This window comes from Geotrypetes seraphini, chromosome 9, assembly GCF_902459505.1.
Source record: "Geotrypetes seraphini chromosome 9, aGeoSer1.1, whole genome shotgun sequence".
In the NCBI taxonomy this organism is placed as follows: domain Eukaryota; kingdom Metazoa; phylum Chordata; class Amphibia; order Gymnophiona; family Dermophiidae; genus Geotrypetes; species Geotrypetes seraphini.
This window is the reverse complement of record NC_047092.1, coordinates 107,542,861-107,561,660: the sequence shown is the minus strand read 5'-3', so window position 1 is coordinate 107,561,660 and position 18,800 is coordinate 107,542,861. Positions and strand designations below refer to the sequence as shown.

The window sequence follows — 18,800 nt, the reverse complement described above, 5'->3', positions numbered from 1 at the left end:
GAAGTTTTCAAAGAAAGATTTGAAGTACACATCTGAGTACTTCCAGGACGTGCCAATCTGGAAACGTTTCATTGATGATATTTTCTTGGTATGGACTGCTTCTGAAGACACTCTTAGTAATTTTGTGGAATGGCTAAATCAATGTGATCCCAACCTTCAATTCACCTTATCAATGGACTATTATACCATATCATTTCTGGACATTAAGATCATTCTTACAGGAGGGAAATTTGTTACATCCTTGTATCGTCAAGATACGGATAGGAATAACCTGCTTAGATTTGACAGCTACCACCTGAAGCATTTATAAAACAACTTACCCGTAGGACAGTTTTTGCGTTTACGCTGGCTATGTTTCACTGTAGATGATTTTAAGGTGCAAGCACAAGAACTCTGGCAGCAGTTTATGGACCGAGGATACCCCCAAGCAATCATCAAGCGTGCTTACAAGCGGGCGCTATATGCTCAAAAAAAGCATATAGTACTTAAAAGTGAAAAACCACAATCTTCATACACGGGGTGTGTGTTACCCTACACTTATAGGGCATTCCAGATTAAAAGACTCATTCAAAAACACTGGGTTTATATTACAGGTCCACAAACAATTCAAGGACCCACCTCTGTTTGCATACTCCTGGGGCAAGAACATCAGGGAATTGGCATCCAGGTCCCAATTCTTAAGACCACAATCTCAGTTAAATACTTTGGATAAAGGACATGACCAATGTGGCCATTGTACAGTGTGTAAATATTATAACAAAAAAAGTGAATTAAATTATTTAAAGTATATATTATATTATTAAAAATAATTTATAGAGTGCTCAGTGTGATATCTTATTCAAAACCAACAGGTTAATAGAATAAAGATGTATTAACATTACATCATTGCACTCACCTACCTACCAGCCCTAAACATTTAATTAGATATAAGTTGTTCAAGCAGAATAATAGTGGTGAAGAAGTATAGATGAATACTTAGCTGAATATGATTGATGAAAAACATATGCTTGTCTCCACTGTCAAATGTATCATCTCAAGATAAACAAAAGTGTTTAATTTAATTCACTTTTTTTGTTATATTATTTATTAGGTGAATAGATTTATAAAAGATTTTTTCTCCCATTTATTTAACCAGTGTGTAAATATGCCATAAAAACAAGCACTATGATTCATCCATGTTTGGGACGCACTCACCGTTTACAACATAACACCACTTGTGACTCTGTAGGGGTAGTATATTGATTGAGTGCCCGTGTCAACTGTTTTCCATAGGGCACACAACTAGAAGCATTCAGGTCAGAATGTGGAATGTTTAAGTAAAATACAGCGGGGGATCCAGTTGCATCTCTTATAGCTCATTGGCAGGAAAAACAACATAAAATGGAGGAATTGAGATTTGTGGTATTGGAAAGTTCAAAGCTTCAGCAGGGTGGAAGAGGGAGCAGGCATGGATTTTCTATTGGCAGACAGTGATCCCCCTTGGCCTCAATTGTGAGGTTGAGTGGTGGGCGTTTCTTCACTAACTTCAGTGATTTAACAGGCTGAAGTAGGACTGATGTCACAAACAAAAAATGCAGTTTTGAAGAATGGAAGGTGCCCTCCAGCAGCGCCATGGAAGCTGATTTAACAACTAATTGCAAGTTACATTTAATTCAGTTACTGAGAGTTTTTATGTATTTATTGTAGGTAAAGAGGAACCTTCTTGGTCATAGCAAGAAGTGGTGTGGGTTCTCTGAAGCAGCCCATGAGGGTGAAACACGTCAGAACCCATTATTACCATCAGAGCAAACCACCTTAGTTTCACCAAGATTGGAACAGAGTTTTAAAGTTTTTGGACACAAGCACTTGATGGAGCACTTAGCACTTTAAAATTTATTAGAGAAATTCAAAATTAAAAAATCACACCTTAAAAAGATTCCCTACTATTGGGTGAAGTGCTGTGATAGACCAAGGGGGGGTCTGCATTTTGGAGCGTGTCTCCATTTGTGGGTCCTCTATCGTCCACCTAAGGGTTCTGAGCACTTCTAAGATAGTTTAGAATTAAAATATTGATATAAAAATAGGAGAGGGGGGATTGGTAATATATTTATTATCACCATTGAATCTACTATATGTATATTTATATATTCCCCTGAGTTTGTCTATTGGGATATCTATAATATAGACACAGTGTCTCCCACCAGAATGGGAAGTTTAGATGATCCCAATTCTTCCAGTTTTTTGTACTTAATTGTAACCCAACTCCAGTCATTACAAGATGGAGTCTATTCTTATGATCATCAAGTGGACTTTTGGGCATCAGTGAGGTACCAATTAAACAGTCTCATGTGATAATGGAATAGGAGCTCCAAGAATTGAAATAATTTTGCTCCATATAGATTTTCAAAAAGCCTGAATCTGTGGGCAATGAAATAATAGATGATCTAATGTACCTGGTTTAAGTTGACAGTTCCAGCACTTATTGGAGCGTTTATTATCTAACTTTTGCAATCTCACCAGGGTCCAGAATATTCTGTAGAGTAAAAAATACAGTTTGCCTCATAGCAGCTGAGTCTGTACATTTCACTCTATGATTTCATATTCTGGACCACTGAGTCACAGAAATATTATGCTGTATTTCCATGCTCCAAATATCATAGACTTGTTTTAGATTTTTTAGGTATATATTCAAATATTAGTTTATACCACTTCGAAGCCTGAAGTCCCTGAAAGACCACCTGAAAACACAAGAAGGGAAAACTCTGTTGGTTTGTAAGAGTGAGCCACGCAGGAATCCCATTTTGAAAGCTTGCTTCAATTGCAGCCATTTAAAACATTCAGGGCTCCTTTTACTAAGGTGCGCTAGCGTTTTTAGTGCATGCAGGAAATTACCGCGTGTTACGCTTCTAGAACTAATGCCAGCTCAGTGCTGGCGTTAAGGTCTAGTGTGCATGGCAATGTAGCGTACGCTATTCCGTGCGTTAAAGCTCTAGCACACCTTAGTAAAAAGAGCCCTGAGTCTTAGATAAATCAAAGGACTGATGCAACTGAAACAAGGAAGCCAATTTATCTTGAAAAATTACATCATCTAAGGTTCGAATTCCAGCCTGTAGCCACTGCTTTGGGGCTTTAACACATGGAATAGCGCACGCTACATTACCGTGCCCGCTAGACCTTAACGCCAGCATTGAGCTGGCATTAGTTCTAGAAGCATAGCGCGCGGTATAGTGCACGGTAATTTCCTGCATGAACTAAAAACACTAGCACACCTTAGTAAAAAGAGCCCTGAGTCTTAGATACATCGAAGGACTGATGCAACTGAAACAAGGAAGCAAATTTATCTGAAAAATTACATCATCTAAGGTTCGAATTCCAGCCTGTAGCCACTGCTTTGAGCAGGGACCTTACCAAACTCTGCCCTTAGTTGCCTGAGAATAATAACAATTGCACAAATATTTTCCAATCGGTTATTTTTTATTTGTTTTGGCATTAACAACTTTTGTTAGTCATTCGTGCAAGGAGATATAAAGTCAGGCATGTTACAGTACATCTCTCCTAGCAAATATAATCTCAAAGAACCCCTGCCACAAGGTTTCCTTATATACTTTTGTAATGCTTAGTATGACATCACACTTGTCAACCAATCAGCCAACAGAGGCTGTCCTTAGGTATGAACAATGAAAATTCCTTTTAATATAGTTAAAGTTTTACAAATCATATTGTTTACATCAATTTCTGAATGCGCAACACATTATAACATACCCAATAGACACTTTGTCATTCTCAAAAAGTTTAAATCAAACCAGTTCTCTGACCCTTTTGCTTGAAACACTGACAGCCTGGAGTTTTGAGCCCCCCTTAATGAGAATTCCTATACTGGGCCTCTAGGGGGTTTCCATAGTAACAATGTCCCTGGCTTTAACTTAACCATTTCCAGATGTTGCCTCTGGAATTTCTAAAACCTAAATTTTATAGTAATTTATATGCACATTTCATATGTAAAGACACACCCAAAATTCATGCACATTATCAAACACATTCTGGGATCTCAAACATTCATACACAAGCACACTCTTATCTCATTCACATCTCATAATTCTTTAAAACATATAAAAAAGATTATTCTCTACCCAGCATTGAAATGCCAGGACCATCTGTTAATACTTATGTCATGAGGTCTCTCCTATTCCCCCTAGGCATAACCGTCTACACAAAGAACACTAGAATCACAGGCCTTTTATAGGCGGGAAAACTTCAGTATTTTTTCTCCAAGAAGAAGAGACACAATGAAAGACAAAAGCCAACATGGAGGAAGATTAATACAAAATGGAGTCATTAATACCTCTAGAAGTATGTTACACATTACCTGATTTCCCCTAGGATTTGGCTTAATAGCAAAATACATAAAGAGAATATTATTATGCTTTTCCTTATCTATAGTGTTTTTCTGGCCTTAACTGCAATCCATATTCAGATTGTTATTCACCAACTTTTCATACGCTTCTATTGGGCTTAGCCTTAATTTTCACATATGCTTCTATCTAGTTTTACCCAGAACCACACGAAAAGCAGGTGTTAAATGTAGAAAACACTCCACAAACACGTCTTGCACACTATCCATTCCATTTCCGCATTATAGCACCCCTACCAGCCAGTGAGCGCCACTACTACTCAGCTTCCATAAAATTTTTGAATTCCCCACCATAATTTTTGAATAAAACATAAAGATTGACATTTTGTTTTATTGGTGGGGACTGGCAATAAAGGATCTAGAAACCTCAATGTTTTCCAAGTTGAATGAAAAATCTTGTTATTTTTGTAAATTCTTGGAAGTCCAATGTTTAATAAATGTTTAAGATGCAGCGGGGCCATAAGATGATCCTCAAGAATAAGTCAGTCTAGCATATTTTCCATGAGTTCAGGGAGGATCTAATACATACCCTGATGTAATATATAGGCCTGATGATACCTAAAAAAATTCAGGAAATTTATTCCTCCCATAGATTGAGAATTTTGTAAAGATGTTAGAGAAATTCTAGGAATCTTACCCAAACATATAAAATCCAATAAAATGTTATTTAATTTTTTATAGAAAGACACCTGAAAATAAATAGGTATCATACTCATCTGGTAACAAATTACAGGTGCAATCATCATTTTAACAGTTTGAACTCTCCCCCACCAAGAAAGGTGTAACAGGTTCCATCGCTCACACATTTCCTTGACTTTTGTCAACAATGATCTTTCATTTACCAGTATAGTTTCTTCCAAGTTACTTTGGATAATTATTCCTAAATATTTTATTCCATTTTCTTTCCAAAGGAATGGAAATGGATCTAGTAATCCTTTTATATAATGGAAATTCAATGGAAGTACCTCAGATTTGCTCCAATTGATTTTATAACCAGAAAAATTTCCAAAGTTTTCAATCAATTGGAGCAAAGGTGAAATAGTTTGTTCAGGATAAGTTAAATGCAATAAGATGTCATCTGCATATGCTGATACCTTATACATTCGACCTGCATGTGGAATTCCCTGTATCTCCTCTGCTTGTTGAATTGCCAATATCAAAGGTTCTAGAACTATATAAAAAATCAGGGGAGATAAGGGACAACCCTGTCAAACTCCCCTCTCTAAAGAAAATTGCTCTGCAAGTGTTATTGATATAAAGTCTAGCAAAAAGGGAACTATAAAGACTGAATCATATGAAAAAATTCAGATCCTATACCCAACCAATTCATTGCTTGATACATAAAAGACTACTCTACTCAGTCAAAGGCCTTTTCTTCATCCAATGAAACAGAAGGCCAGAAAATCTAATGTTTTAGCCAGATTAAGCTTATGAAGTGACAATCTTATGTTACCAGTGGAATGTCTTTGAGCTACAAAACTTATTTGATGCATTCCAATAATGTAAGGGAGAGCTCTTGCCAATCTGAGAGCCAAAAGCTTAGCCAATATTTTTCCATCAACATTAATTAATGAGATTGGTCTGTAATTTGTTACTAGCATAGGGTCTTTATTTGGTTTTGGGAGTACAATTGTGAACTCCTCTTCCATGGTTCCAAAAATTTGTCCTGTTGTCAATTGTGCCAGAAATGTTTGAAAAGTTTAAAAATAAACTCCACAGTATATCCATCACTATCTGGTGCAGATCCAGCTCTAAGAGACTTCAATGCTGCTAGAACCTCTGATAAAGAAATATCAAGGGATTTTTTTGATATGATCTGGAAGTTTAGGCCCACAAATAGATTTAAAAAATTTCCCTATTCTGTCTACATCTTTTGATCCTGGATCAGAAGAATATAATTTTTTATAATTTTCATGAAACTGGAAAGAACATCAGATTGATGCATATAAACAGTACCATTTCCATCCTTAATTGCAGTGATCCTCTCACTGTGCTTTTTAGATTTAAGATAATTTGCAAGGACTCTTTCTGCCTTATTGGAAATTCCATAATATACCGCTTGTTGAAGAAAAAGATCTTTCCTGGCAATTTGACTACTAATAGCATTATATTTATATTTAGCTGTCAGTAACGCGTTTAGTGTTACCTGATTCCATTGTAAAACCAGTTGTTTTTCTAGAGTCAAAATGATAATTTCTAATTTAGAAAATTTGAGCCTTGGGGCAGAGCTTGGCCACGAGTGAAGATGGCAGCATAATCTCACTGCTCCTCCCTGCCTCACTTAACTGAACATTCTGCAGGATTAAAATACATCCTTTTTCTTTTTTAAAAAATATTGATTTACTAAATCTTAGTATGGCTTCAGGAAAGCAAAATAAGGTGGATGCTGCTTGTACTTCAGGGGGAATGGCCAAAAGACTGAAGGCTGATCCTCCTACATCTTCTAGGATTCCTTTGTCAAAGGAACTTAATGAACTTATGGAGCAAGTAATAACTGACCTCCAGATTATAAAAGAACTGATCAAGGAGACTTCTTCAAAATTAAATGGTCTTCAATGTGAGGTTGCTAACCTGTCCCAGCAAATGGCAGTAAGTAACACCCAGGTTTAGCAATTAGAGCAGAGGATAGTGGCAGTGGAGGAGGTAACATCTCAGAGCTGTTTGGATCATAAACTGATTGCGCAGGTGTCTGCTGAACTGGAGGAGATGGAGAACTGATCTAGAAGGGATAATGTTCGGATTTTAGGAATACTGGAGGGATTGGAAGGGAAAAATCCTGTGTCATTCCTTACCTTTCTCAACCCTGAGGTTTTGTCCATTAATTTTGTGGAGCCGTTTGAAATTGAGAAGGCACACAGAGAAACAAAAAGGGGCCAAGACCACTGTTAATTAAAGTACTGCATTTTTAACATGCAATGCAAATTTTTGAGGCTGCCTAACAGAAAAAACAGTGATATGGAAAGATAAAAAACTTCACTTTCTTCCGGATTTTGCTAGGAAGACAGCAGCTGTCAGAAAGCAGTGTTTGGATCTTCGTGGGAGGTTCAAGGATTTAGGAGCAAGATATGGGTTATTTTACCCAGCAGTTTTGAGGGTCACATTTAATAATAACACAATTCAATATCAGGACCTGAAGAAACTTGAGGATTTTATTGAGAAGCATAAACATCGTATGGATTTTTAACTGTGTGATCTGACAGTTGGTAGCAGTTGGAAAGGCAGTTAGCCTGCCGTTCTATTTATTCCTTTAAGTTTAATTACTCCTACAATATCTTTTAGATTATGTGTTGGTATGAGACTGAATTATTTTCAATATTTTTTCTTTGTTTTTGCTTTTATTTCTGATGGGATTTATTATTTCATTTTTGGAATCGTTTTTACGAATAATTTGAGTGTCTTCAATACTACTACCAATGGGATTGAAGCTTCTTTAAAAGAGAACCTCCCTCTTTGCAGCTCTAATTTCTTTATTGGTTTATAAGGTTTTACTGCAGGTTTTGTGTGAGGACAAGGATTATGAAGCAGGAGTGAAAAATTAACTCTCTCTGCCTTCCCTTTGGGCTCCCTCCTGCTCTTCTCTCTCTCTCTTATCGACCTGAGGTTGTTGATCATTATTGCTGAGGGAAAGGAGAATTTTTTCTGTTTTGGTGCCATTTTTTCAAAGAATCTGTAGAAGCTTGGACCCAAAGAGCACAGAAGTAGCAGGAAAACATCCAGTGTTTGTGGCGTGGGTAAAAATTGGGAAATGCCCACCCTGGAACTCCTTTTTCCGCATGACCCGTTCCCACCGTGAATTGGAGGTAATGGTCACTTCCGGTACACTGAAAACCTGATTGGGGAACTGGTCTGGAGAAGGAGGAGTGCTAGTTATGAGAAAATGATCGGGTGCAGATAGTGAAGTGGCTAATCTGTTCCCCCTGTGTTTGTATTTTGAAGGAGCCTGTGTGCCTGGGAGGATCATGTCTTTTGTAGAACATGTGTGGGCAGAAATATTGGCAGCGATTGTTCAGTATGTCACACACTTGCTTGGGTAGAAGATGTGCAGATTAATAGATAATGGGACAATATGATTCAGCTTTATAACAAACTACAGAACCTGCTTGAAAAGAACAAGAGCGTCATAGAAAGAACTGTTGTTGCAAAATCTATGCCTGAATGGCAATTCTGTTAAGGAAGCAGAAATCAAAAAGAAGCAATCAGGACACTATTCAAGCGATGTTTGTACAAGTGTGATCAGTCGCACAAGTAAAGGCTCTGTCTTTACCCAGTATCTCTGCCTATATATCAACCTTGAAGTTGAAGAATGTGATGGAACCATTCTTCCTGGACTCCTCCCTAGGCTGGGAGACATGGGGAGGAGGGCAACCCAACAATTTGGACATCATTGTCAACATTAACATGATCAACATCACAGACTATAGCTGCACTGAGAGATTGTTTTGGGGTGCAGGACAGCTGTTGAAGTCTCAGGGTGTGCTCTTTACCTTTGGCCTCTACACTGTTAATGGACAGCTCACTCCACACAGCAATGTGGACTTCAATTACAGTTTAAAACTGAGGAATCTAGCTTGGAGGATTCAGGACACAATGCATCTGCATCAGCTTGCAGAAGCCAATGGACTATGTCTAGAGAGAATGGTTGATATGCCAGCTAACAAGTGTCTTATCTTCTGCAAGCAATGAATAGCACAGTCCAGAGCCATGGAAACACTGTGGAAGATCATCCTCAATTCTGCTACTGCAGCTCTGGAACTTCAGCCTTATGCTGCTTATCTTGTTGCCTCTCCTTCCTCCTACTGTGCCGTGCAACTCCTCTGAATCCCCTTTCTTCCCCTCTGCAGTGGGCTTGCTGAAGTAATGAGAGTTTCTATGCCTCTCCCTGCATATCCTTTGCATCTAAAGAAATTAAGTTATTGTTTGCTTTAGTTTGTCTCATTATTTCTCCATTCCCAAAGGACATACAGTTCCTGATGCTAGCTGGATCCAGTCTCAAGGCAGCAAGAGTCACTCGCCTAGGTGATGTATGAATACTTCTCAGCTGGTGTGCATCCTGGTGTTATCAGAGCAGTCTCCACATCCAATTTTCAAAAGGGTGAAAATGAATAAAAGAAATGAAAAGGAGATAGAACAGAGGCAGGAGAAAAGAACATCAGATACTGAAATGATATGGGGAAAAGGTGTGTGTGGGGTTTTATTTTTATTTTATTTTTTATTTTCTACATTGAAGGCAATTGCTTTACAAAATCTCCCATGTGCAGGGGCACTAGCATTAGAAATATGGCAAAAACTTGAGAAAGCTGATGTTGCAAAAACTTGAGAAAGCTGAAAAGAAAAGAGTGCAGAACACTGATGTAAGATGTTTCTTCTCTGCATATTTTGAAAGGAGTGCTTGGGGATGGGTGTTTTTACAAGGTTTTTAAATTTAATTTAATTTAAGAGGTGTTTATAGAAATTGTATGGTATTTTGTAATGAATTGGGGTAATTTAAGCTGTACTTATAATTTGATTAATTTAATATGAAATTGGAAATGAGGATATAGTGTTTAATATGAATTGTGGGGCGGGGATAGTGATTTTGTGTGCCTAATCATTCCGTATCCAAGCTTACACGAATTATTTTTGGGGAAGGGTTGGGGGATAGTGGGATAGATAGGGTCCTGGATGTGTATTATGTTGGGAAGGGAAATACTTTGAATTTTATTGTGAATTATTTAAAATGTCTTTAAAAATATTTTCATTAAATGTCAATGGCCTTAACCATCCAATTAAGAGGAAAAGAACACTTAATTTTCTAAAAAAGCAGGATGCTGATATATATTATATCCAGGAAACACACTTAAATGCCATGGAATCAAAAAAGTTGGAAGGGGGTGGGTCAAACATTGTTTGTTTGCTCCTGCTGTAGGTAAGAAGGCTGGAGTTGCTATTTTAGTTAATAAGAAATGCTTAGCTACTTTTACTTTGAATTCTGCTGATCCCTCAGGTAGATGGATCCATGTGTACATGGGCATGGGGGAAAATACGCTGGCACTTTTTAATATCTATGCCCCTAACTCACATCAGGCTGAATTTTTAAGGCTCTTCAACAGATGATACTACCACTGGCTGCTTCTAATATAGTAGTGGCGGGGGACTTTAACGCTGTTATGGATCCATTATTGGACAAGAAACCAAGTAAAATTATAAAATCATTAGGTTTAGATAATTTGGTACAATCCTGTGTACTTAAGGATATATGGTGGATTCTCCATTTTGATGATCGGGAGTTTTCTTTCTGCTCCCAGGTTCACAAATCATTTTCACAAATAGATTATGTTTTTGTATCAGATAAGTTAGTACAGCAGGTTACACAAGCCGCTATAGATCCAATTATTTTGTCAGATCATGGTGGAGTTTGGATTGAATTTAAGATTGCTGAACAAGATAATAATAGACCTGTGTGGAGATTTAATAATGCATTGCTTGCAGACTCAAACTTTCTGGAAGTTTCATTTAAAAATGAATGAATATTTTCAAATACATGCCTCAGAGGAAATATCATTGGAAATACTGTGGGATGCTTTCAAAGCTACCATGAGGGGGCAAATAATCTCATATTCGGTACATATTAGGAAACAATTTATAAAGGAATTTGCTGATCTTGAACAAAATATTAATAACTTGGCCTCAAAATGGGAACAATCTACTTTACAGGCCCTCTTAAAAGCTAAATATAAATACAATGAGATTTCCTCGCAACTGGCTAGGAAAGAATTGTTTTCTCAACAGGCTTTGTATTATGGAAACTCAAATAGGGCAGGAAGAGTACTAGCAAATTACCTTAAAGCTAAAAAAAGGTAAAGATTGTAGCTATTAAAGATGAGAAGGGTGAAACTTATTCTCAAATTGGAGATATTTTAAAACAATTTTTGAAGTTTTATAAAACTTTGTATTCTTCCGAGCCTTATTCAAATAAAGAACTAGAGGGTTTAGAATTTTTAAACTCAATTAAGGAATCAAAAATCACATAAAGGGGAACCTTGAGGCATCTATTTCATTGAGAGAACTACAAGCAGCGTTGAAGTCCCTTAGAGTTGGATTCGCTCCAGGTGGTGATGGGTTCACTGTAGAATTCTATAAATCATTTCAAATTACCCTATTACCTCATCTACTAAATTTATATCAGGCTCAACTGACTAAAGGTTGCATTACAGGTACTATGGCAGAATCTTTAACTATTGTTTTGCCAAAGCCAAATAAAGATCCTATGTTGGTTTCAAATTACAGGCCTATTTCGTTGATTAATGTAGATAGAAAACTTCTGGCTAAGTTATTGGCTTTGCACCTGGCCAAGACTCTCCCTTATATTATTGGTATGCACCAAACGGGGTTCGTTGCTCATAGACATTCTTCAAACAACACTAAACTGGCTTTCCACATATTAAATTTCACAAAAGCCATGGATGATCCGGCCTTCTCTATGTCCTTAGATGCAGAGAAGGCCTTTGATCGTGTAGAATGGACCTTCATGTATCAAGCAATGTATTGGTTTGGTATTGGTTTTGGATTTATACAAATGATCCAAACCTTGTACAGCTCCCCCTCTGCCAGATTATATATTAATAATACTTTTTTGGAATGTTTCTGTCTGGAAAGGGGAGTTAGACAATGGTGTCCGTTATCTCTTTTGCTTTTTGATATCGTACTGGAACCCTTATTATTGGCTATTCAGCAGCCAAAGGAGAACCAGGGTATTCCTTATGCAGGTCAGAGAATATAAAGTCTCTGCGAATGCAGATGACATTTTGCTGTATTTGAGGAATCCTGAAACTACCATTCCATATCTACTAGATATGATAGATATGGGAAATTTTCAGGATATAAGATAAATTGGAGTAAATCAGAGGTTCTTCTGCTGAATGTTGTCACAAGCCCAACTCCAGTTATGGCCTTGTGCCAGTTAAGAGCCCCAAAAATTGCCTGGTGAAAATGATTAGAACCGACCAATATGTTCCTGCTGTGCAGGAACAAGACCAGCAAGCTCAGGCTGAGTTTAGGCAGGACTCAGTACATAGCCCTGGGAAAAACAGTTTGGTCCCTTTAAATCCACCATCGTGGAAACTGCTGACCAAACAGGTTAGAAGGCAGCATCAGGTGCAGAAAGCCCTTCCCCCGCGGAGGGCTGGACATGGTACAGCAGCTCTTGAGCACTTAGAGAGCTGGCTGTCTGGAAGGAGAGGGCAGTCAAAGGAAGCTCTCATGTTGGAAGAGCCTGTACCTCCTCCAGAGCCCACTGACATGGAAATGTTAAACCCAGAGTCAAAAGAAGCAGCCCTTAAAACCAGGAACCTGAGGAAATGGACTGAAGTGCTTTGCCAGAATTTGTGCTTGCTGAAGAGATGGAAGTAAACTGATTGAATTGTGGGCTTGTGTTTTTGAAAAGTTTTCTTTTGGTGAGCTTTTTGGGGTTTTGGATGTTTGACTGCTGGGACATTAATTTAACTACTGTGATGTTTGAAGGAAGTCACTGCTGAATAAGTGAATTCTCTGTGTATGTTAGCAGAGGGAAGTGTGCTAGTAATTTATTCTGCTTGTTTGGCAGTTGTTTCTTTTTGAGCCAAGATGGTTACTGCAAGCTGAGGCTTGGCTGCAGTGAGGAAATACTTGCAGTGTCCTTCTTAGAGTTGGAAAACCCTGAAGACTGGGGCAGGATCTGCCCAACATTTGTGCGGAGGGATTTGAGGGTTCATTTTGCTCCTTGTCCTGATAAGGAGACATTTTTGGCAAATCCGCCAACCTTCTACTCTGGAACTCTGAGGAGAAGGGAAGATCTATGACATTGCAAGGTGATAAGGTTTTTTTTCTGTTTGCATTGAGGACTACAAGAGACTGAATTAAGTTTTGTTGCAGTACTGCTACAAGGAAGTAAGACTTACCTGGGACATAAGTTGAACACTGAGAATTAATCAGATCAGGCTGAGGAGTGCAGCATTATTGAACTGTCAGTTGATGTTACTGTTATTTTTTGTACTTTTGTTTTTTCCTTGCATTCTTTGTTGGTCCTGACTGGATAATAAATAAATTTAAATTTATCCTTTTGATACGTACCTGTGAGAGGCCATTCTGTTCAGTGTGCACAGTGTAAGCTATCCACCACAGGACTTCCTCCCATTTGAGGAAGCATATCAGGGCTATTTAGTGGTTGTGTACCAGTCCCTGCTATGACGTAAGGGATGGCCATGCCACACATGGTGACAGGATGGGATATAGCGCCTCCCGTTGGTGGAAAATTTTTTTAAGGAAAAAAAAAAAAAATCTGTTTTTTTGTTTGATGTTGACTAACCATTGGATTTATTGGAACTGTTTGGCAACTGTGGACTCAAACTGGTGGAAAAGCGCCTTACAGACACCGGAAGTCAATCCATAGGAGGACCGGAAGTCAACCCACAGGAGGACCGGAAGTCAGCTGAGCTGGGACATTGAAAGCTAGTGATCCAGTCCTTGGGAGTGCAGTTCCAGTTTGGAGAGAGATGGAGTCAGACGCAGGACCCATCTTGGAGAGCAGTCATATCCGGCCAGAGACGGAGTGTTCCCGAGTACCGGAGTGATACAAGGCGCAGACTCATCAGTACCTTGGGTAAGAGTACCTAATTCAACAGGCTGTTGAGCATAATAAATATCAATCAGCGAAGCTGGTCAGCTACGCTGTGGGAAGAGGGTCAGGTGAAAGCTTAGAGGAGTCACACTTGGTTTTCATTTTCTTTTTGCTTCCATTTCAGGTGGTTGGAGATGGAGTAGCAGCAGGTATTGGCCTTGATCACTGGAGAACGCCAGAAGCAGATCCAGGAGATGCAGGAGGTCTTCAAGACAAGCCAGGACTGGAACCAGGCACAGGACCACGCACAGACACAGCACCAATAAACTCATGGCTGCTATGGGGGAACAATCAAGACTGTTTTCTCAGTTTTTATAAATACCACAACCGATTATGAGTACCCCACTACCGCATTCGGTACACCAGCAAAAGGTAGGAGCCAATCCTTTGGCTTGGATGCACTTAAACAAAATTACACCTAATGATGCACTTGATGACTTTTTGTCAGCCTTTGAAAGGACTGCCAATGCTGCTGATTGGCTGCAAGAACAATGGGCAGCATCTAGTCCACTAAACAATGGGCACCTTGTTTAGTGGACTAGATGTTGGCTGCCTTTCAAATTTTGAACCCTGATTTGGCCAGCAATTATCAAACTATCAAGGCACACATATTAGACTATTTAGGCTTCACAAATGAACATTATAGGCAACAGTTTAGATCTGCCATAATGGGGGAACAGGAAAGACCTAAGGCCCATGTACAATGGCTGACTAAAATGGCCGAGCGCTGGTTACAACCTTGTCTAGCTGACCCTAGGGCACTCTTTACAGAGATCATTAAGGAGCAATGCCTTGAATCTATGCACAAAGAGTTCAGAAGCTGGATGCAGAAACAAAGTTGTAAGAGCCTAATGCAGGTCTTAGAAGTAGCTGAGGCCTATTTAAATGCCACGGGTTCTGCAGGGGAAGTTAGGGTAGTTCCTTCTTCCCGAGGTGAGTCAGGAAAAAAGTTTGCAGCTGTCAGCAGGCACACTATTTTTAGGGAAACAAAAACTAATGAGCCTGGTGGTTCCACACATAGGGAAGAACCCAAATGTTTCCGCTGTGGTAAAATGGGTCATGTACAGTGGAACTGCTGGCTAAAGAGGGACTTAGTTGCCATAAGAGATTCAGAGATACCGGATAGAGCCGGATCATATTTGACTCAAGTTTGCATAGGGGAACACCTTACATCGGCTATGGTAGACACAGGACCTGATCAATCCATGGTGGCAGCCCACTGGTGGGAGAAGGTCCGCCCCAGGAGGAGGGAGATAGGGGAGGGAGGTTTTATTATGATCCGGTGTATCCATGGGGATAGTGTTAGGTATCCTCTTAAAGACACCACTATGTTGCACAAAAGTAGGGTATATCGGGTGAAGCTAGCATTGGTCCTGGAAGCCCCATTTGACGTGATATTAGGGCGTGACTGGGATGGCCTGGGAGAATATCTAGGGAATAAACAGGGGTTGATGAACACTCACTCCCAGAAAGTTCCTGGAGACAAAGAAGGGGAGAAGCTGGGGAAGGTGTTCCCTTTTAAAGAAGGAGTATTTCACAGGTATCCCCAGAGGCCAGTGAAGGGAAACAAGGCTAGCAACAAAAGACAAAAACACCAGCATTGTCAAGTTCTATGGCAGCTCACTAGTAAACAGGAGATTCCCTATTTACCACAGGAAGTGATGGACCTATTCCCCACCTTTTCGGCCGAGCAAAAGGCAGATGACTCATTAAAAGAGGCTTGGCAGCAGGCTTCTGGACCTCAATGCGGGGAAGGGCCCTTTAGGTTCAGGAGGGGGCTACTGTACCACCAGGAAGTAAATGGGAGTACCGGGGCTCAGGAGGAACAGTTAGTGGTCCTGAGAGGTTTTAGGAAAGTTATTCTTCAAACTGCTCATGATCACCCCATGTCTGGGCATAAGGGAGCTGAGGCTACTTTGAAACAAGTCCTTCGGAGATTTTTCTGGCCAGGGATCAGGCAGGATGTGCTTAACTTTTGTACTGCCTGCCCTACTTGTTAGAAGTTGACCCTGGCAAAACCTCTTCAGGCTCCCATGATTTCCGTCCCTCGGATGGAGGATCCTCTTAGTCGGTTAGCTATGGACATAGTGGGACCCTTGGAGAAGACTCCTAGAGGACATAGTTTTATCCTAGTGATAGTGGATGTGGCCACAAGATTCCCACAGGCATTTCCTCTAAGGAAGACCTCTGCCCAGGCCATTATGAAAGAGCTTACTGGTTTGTTCTGCACTGTAGGATTTCCATGTGAGGTGCTGACAGACCAGGGTAGCAATTTCATGTCTAAGGAAATGCAGGACTACTGGCGAGGCTTTGGGGTTTGTCACATCTGAACCTCGGCATACCACCCACAGGCGAATGGATTAGTAGTACGTTTCAACCAGACCCTTACACAAATGCTTAAGAAGGGGTTGGATGGGAACATGAGGGATTGGGACCTACTCATACCTTTTGTCCTTCTTGCCGCCCGGGAGAAAGTCCAAAATTCCATAGGAGTAAGCCCTTTTCAGATCTGTTTGGAAGAAACCCTATGAGAATTTTAGATGTATTAAGGGAAGGTTGGAGCCCTCCGTAGTATCAAGAAGTTAACGTGGTTTCCTACCTGGTTCAGTTAAAACAGAGATTGGCCCGAGTTGCCCAAATTGGTAAAGTCAATCTGGAGTGGAGTCAGAGGAGACAAAAAGCCTATTATGACCGGTGGTCTTGTGAGAGACACCTGCAGGTTGGGGATAGGGTACTAATCTTGGTACCTACCGACCCCCATAAATTCCTGGCGCAATGGAGGGGCCCGGCAGTAATAGTTAAAAAGTTAAATGAGGTTGACTATCAGGTTAAGGATGAGAAGGGTCGGGAGCAAACATACCACATTAACCTGCTTAAGCCATGGAAGGATAAGGGAACAGCTCTGATAGCCCTGTAGAGCCAGGAGGAAGACTTTGGGCCACAGGTAACAGACCTCTCTCAGGAAGAGGGGGTCAATATAGGAACGGAACTCTCTGATGCCCAGGTGCAACAGGTGGGGACATTGATTAAAAACTTTGAGGACATGTTCTCTGTGACCCCAGGATGCACTGAGGTGGTATCCCATGATATCATTATTGCGCCGGGTAGGATAGTGCGCATCAAACCGTATAGGTTATCTGAAGAAAAAAGAAGCTGGTACAAGACATAGTAGACGAAATGTTAGCCCTATGAGTAATTGAGCCCTCACTTAGCCCATGGTGCAGTCCTATAGTAATTGTACCCAAGGCAGATGGGACCCCTTAGATTCTGAATAGACTTCCGCCAACTTAATAAGGTCTCTCAATTCAATGCTTTCCCTATGCCATGGGTAGATGAATTATTAGACCACCTAGGACAGGCCCAGTACTTATTCACCCTGGACTTAATGAAAGGGTACTGGCAGATACCCTTAATGCCAGCTGCTAGACCCAAAACAGCCTTTAGTACTCCTGCTGGTCTGTTTCAATTTAGGCATATGCCTTTTGGACTCCATGGCGCTGCTGTAACTGTCAAAGACTAGTCAAAGAGGTACTGTGGGACCATCACCCATACGTGGGGGCATACCTCGATGACATTCATTTGCGTAATTGGACCCAGCCCTTGGAACAAGTTGCAGCAGTCCTGAAGTCATTAAGGGAGGCGGGCTTAACAGTGAATCCCAAGAAATGTTTCCTAGGGCAGAGGGAGGTAAGGTACTTGGGCTATGTAGTGGGCCGAGGGCAGGTGAAACCGCTGGTGGACAAAGTTCAATGTATTACGGCCTATCCCAAACCTGTCACGAAGAAGCAGCTGAGAGGGTTCTTGGGGCTGATCGGATATTACAGAAGGTTTATTCCCCAATATGCTACTAGAGCAGCTCCGCTAACTAATATGTTGAAGAAAGATAAACCTGACACCTTGCACTGGGAAACACTAGGGCAGGAGGCCTTAGAAGATCTGAAAGGCTGTCTTTGGTCAGAACCAGTTCTAAGGGCTGTAGATTTCTCTAAACCCATGATCCTACAGACAGATGCTTCCACAAGTGGCTTAGGGGCTATCCTTAGCCAGAGGTACAGGGAGTAGAACATCCAGTACTGTATCTCAGTCGCAAACTCCATGACAATGAACGAAGGTATGTTACGGTAGAATTAGAGTGCCTAGCCGCTAATTGGGCAATGCAGACCTTGGTTCACTATTTGGAGGGCCAAGAATTCACATTGGTAACTGACCATGTGGCCCTCAAATGGTTAAATACCATGAGGAATAACAACGCTAGACTTACTCGATGGTACCTTGCCCTCCAAACATTTAGATTTAATGTAGTGCACAGGCCAGGATATCTAAGCACTAATGTGGACAGACTTTCCCATTTGTAGGAGAACCCAGAGGAGGGTAGGCCATGGTTCAAGAGGGAGGGTATGTCAAAAGCCCGACTCCAGTTACGGCCTTATGCCAGTTAAGAGCCCCAGAAATCACCCGGTGAAAATGATTAGAGCCGACCAGTATGTTCCTGCTGTGCAGGAACAGGACCAGCAAGCTCAGGCTGAGTTTAGGCAGGACTCAGTGCATAGCCCTGAGAAAAACAGTTTGGTCCCTTTAAATCCTCCATCTTGGAAACTGCTGACCAAATAGGTTAGAAGGCAGCCTCAGGTGCAGAAAGCCCTTCCCTCACAGAGGGCTGGCCGTGGCATAGCAGCTCTTGAGCACTTAGAGAGCTGGCTATCTGGGAGGAGAGGGCAGTCAAAGGAAGCTCTCATGTTGTAAGAGCCTGCACCTCCTCCAGAGCCCACTGACATG

General features: G+C 40.6%; 1 protein-coding gene across 1 annotated transcript in view; it reads left to right on the top strand.

The window, feature by feature from the left end:
• The window catches only part of TM4SF19 (transmembrane 4 L six family member 19), a 236,686-nt gene that overhangs the window by 135,225 nt on the left and 82,661 nt on the right, over positions 1-18,800 (top strand). The window lies entirely within an intron of this gene.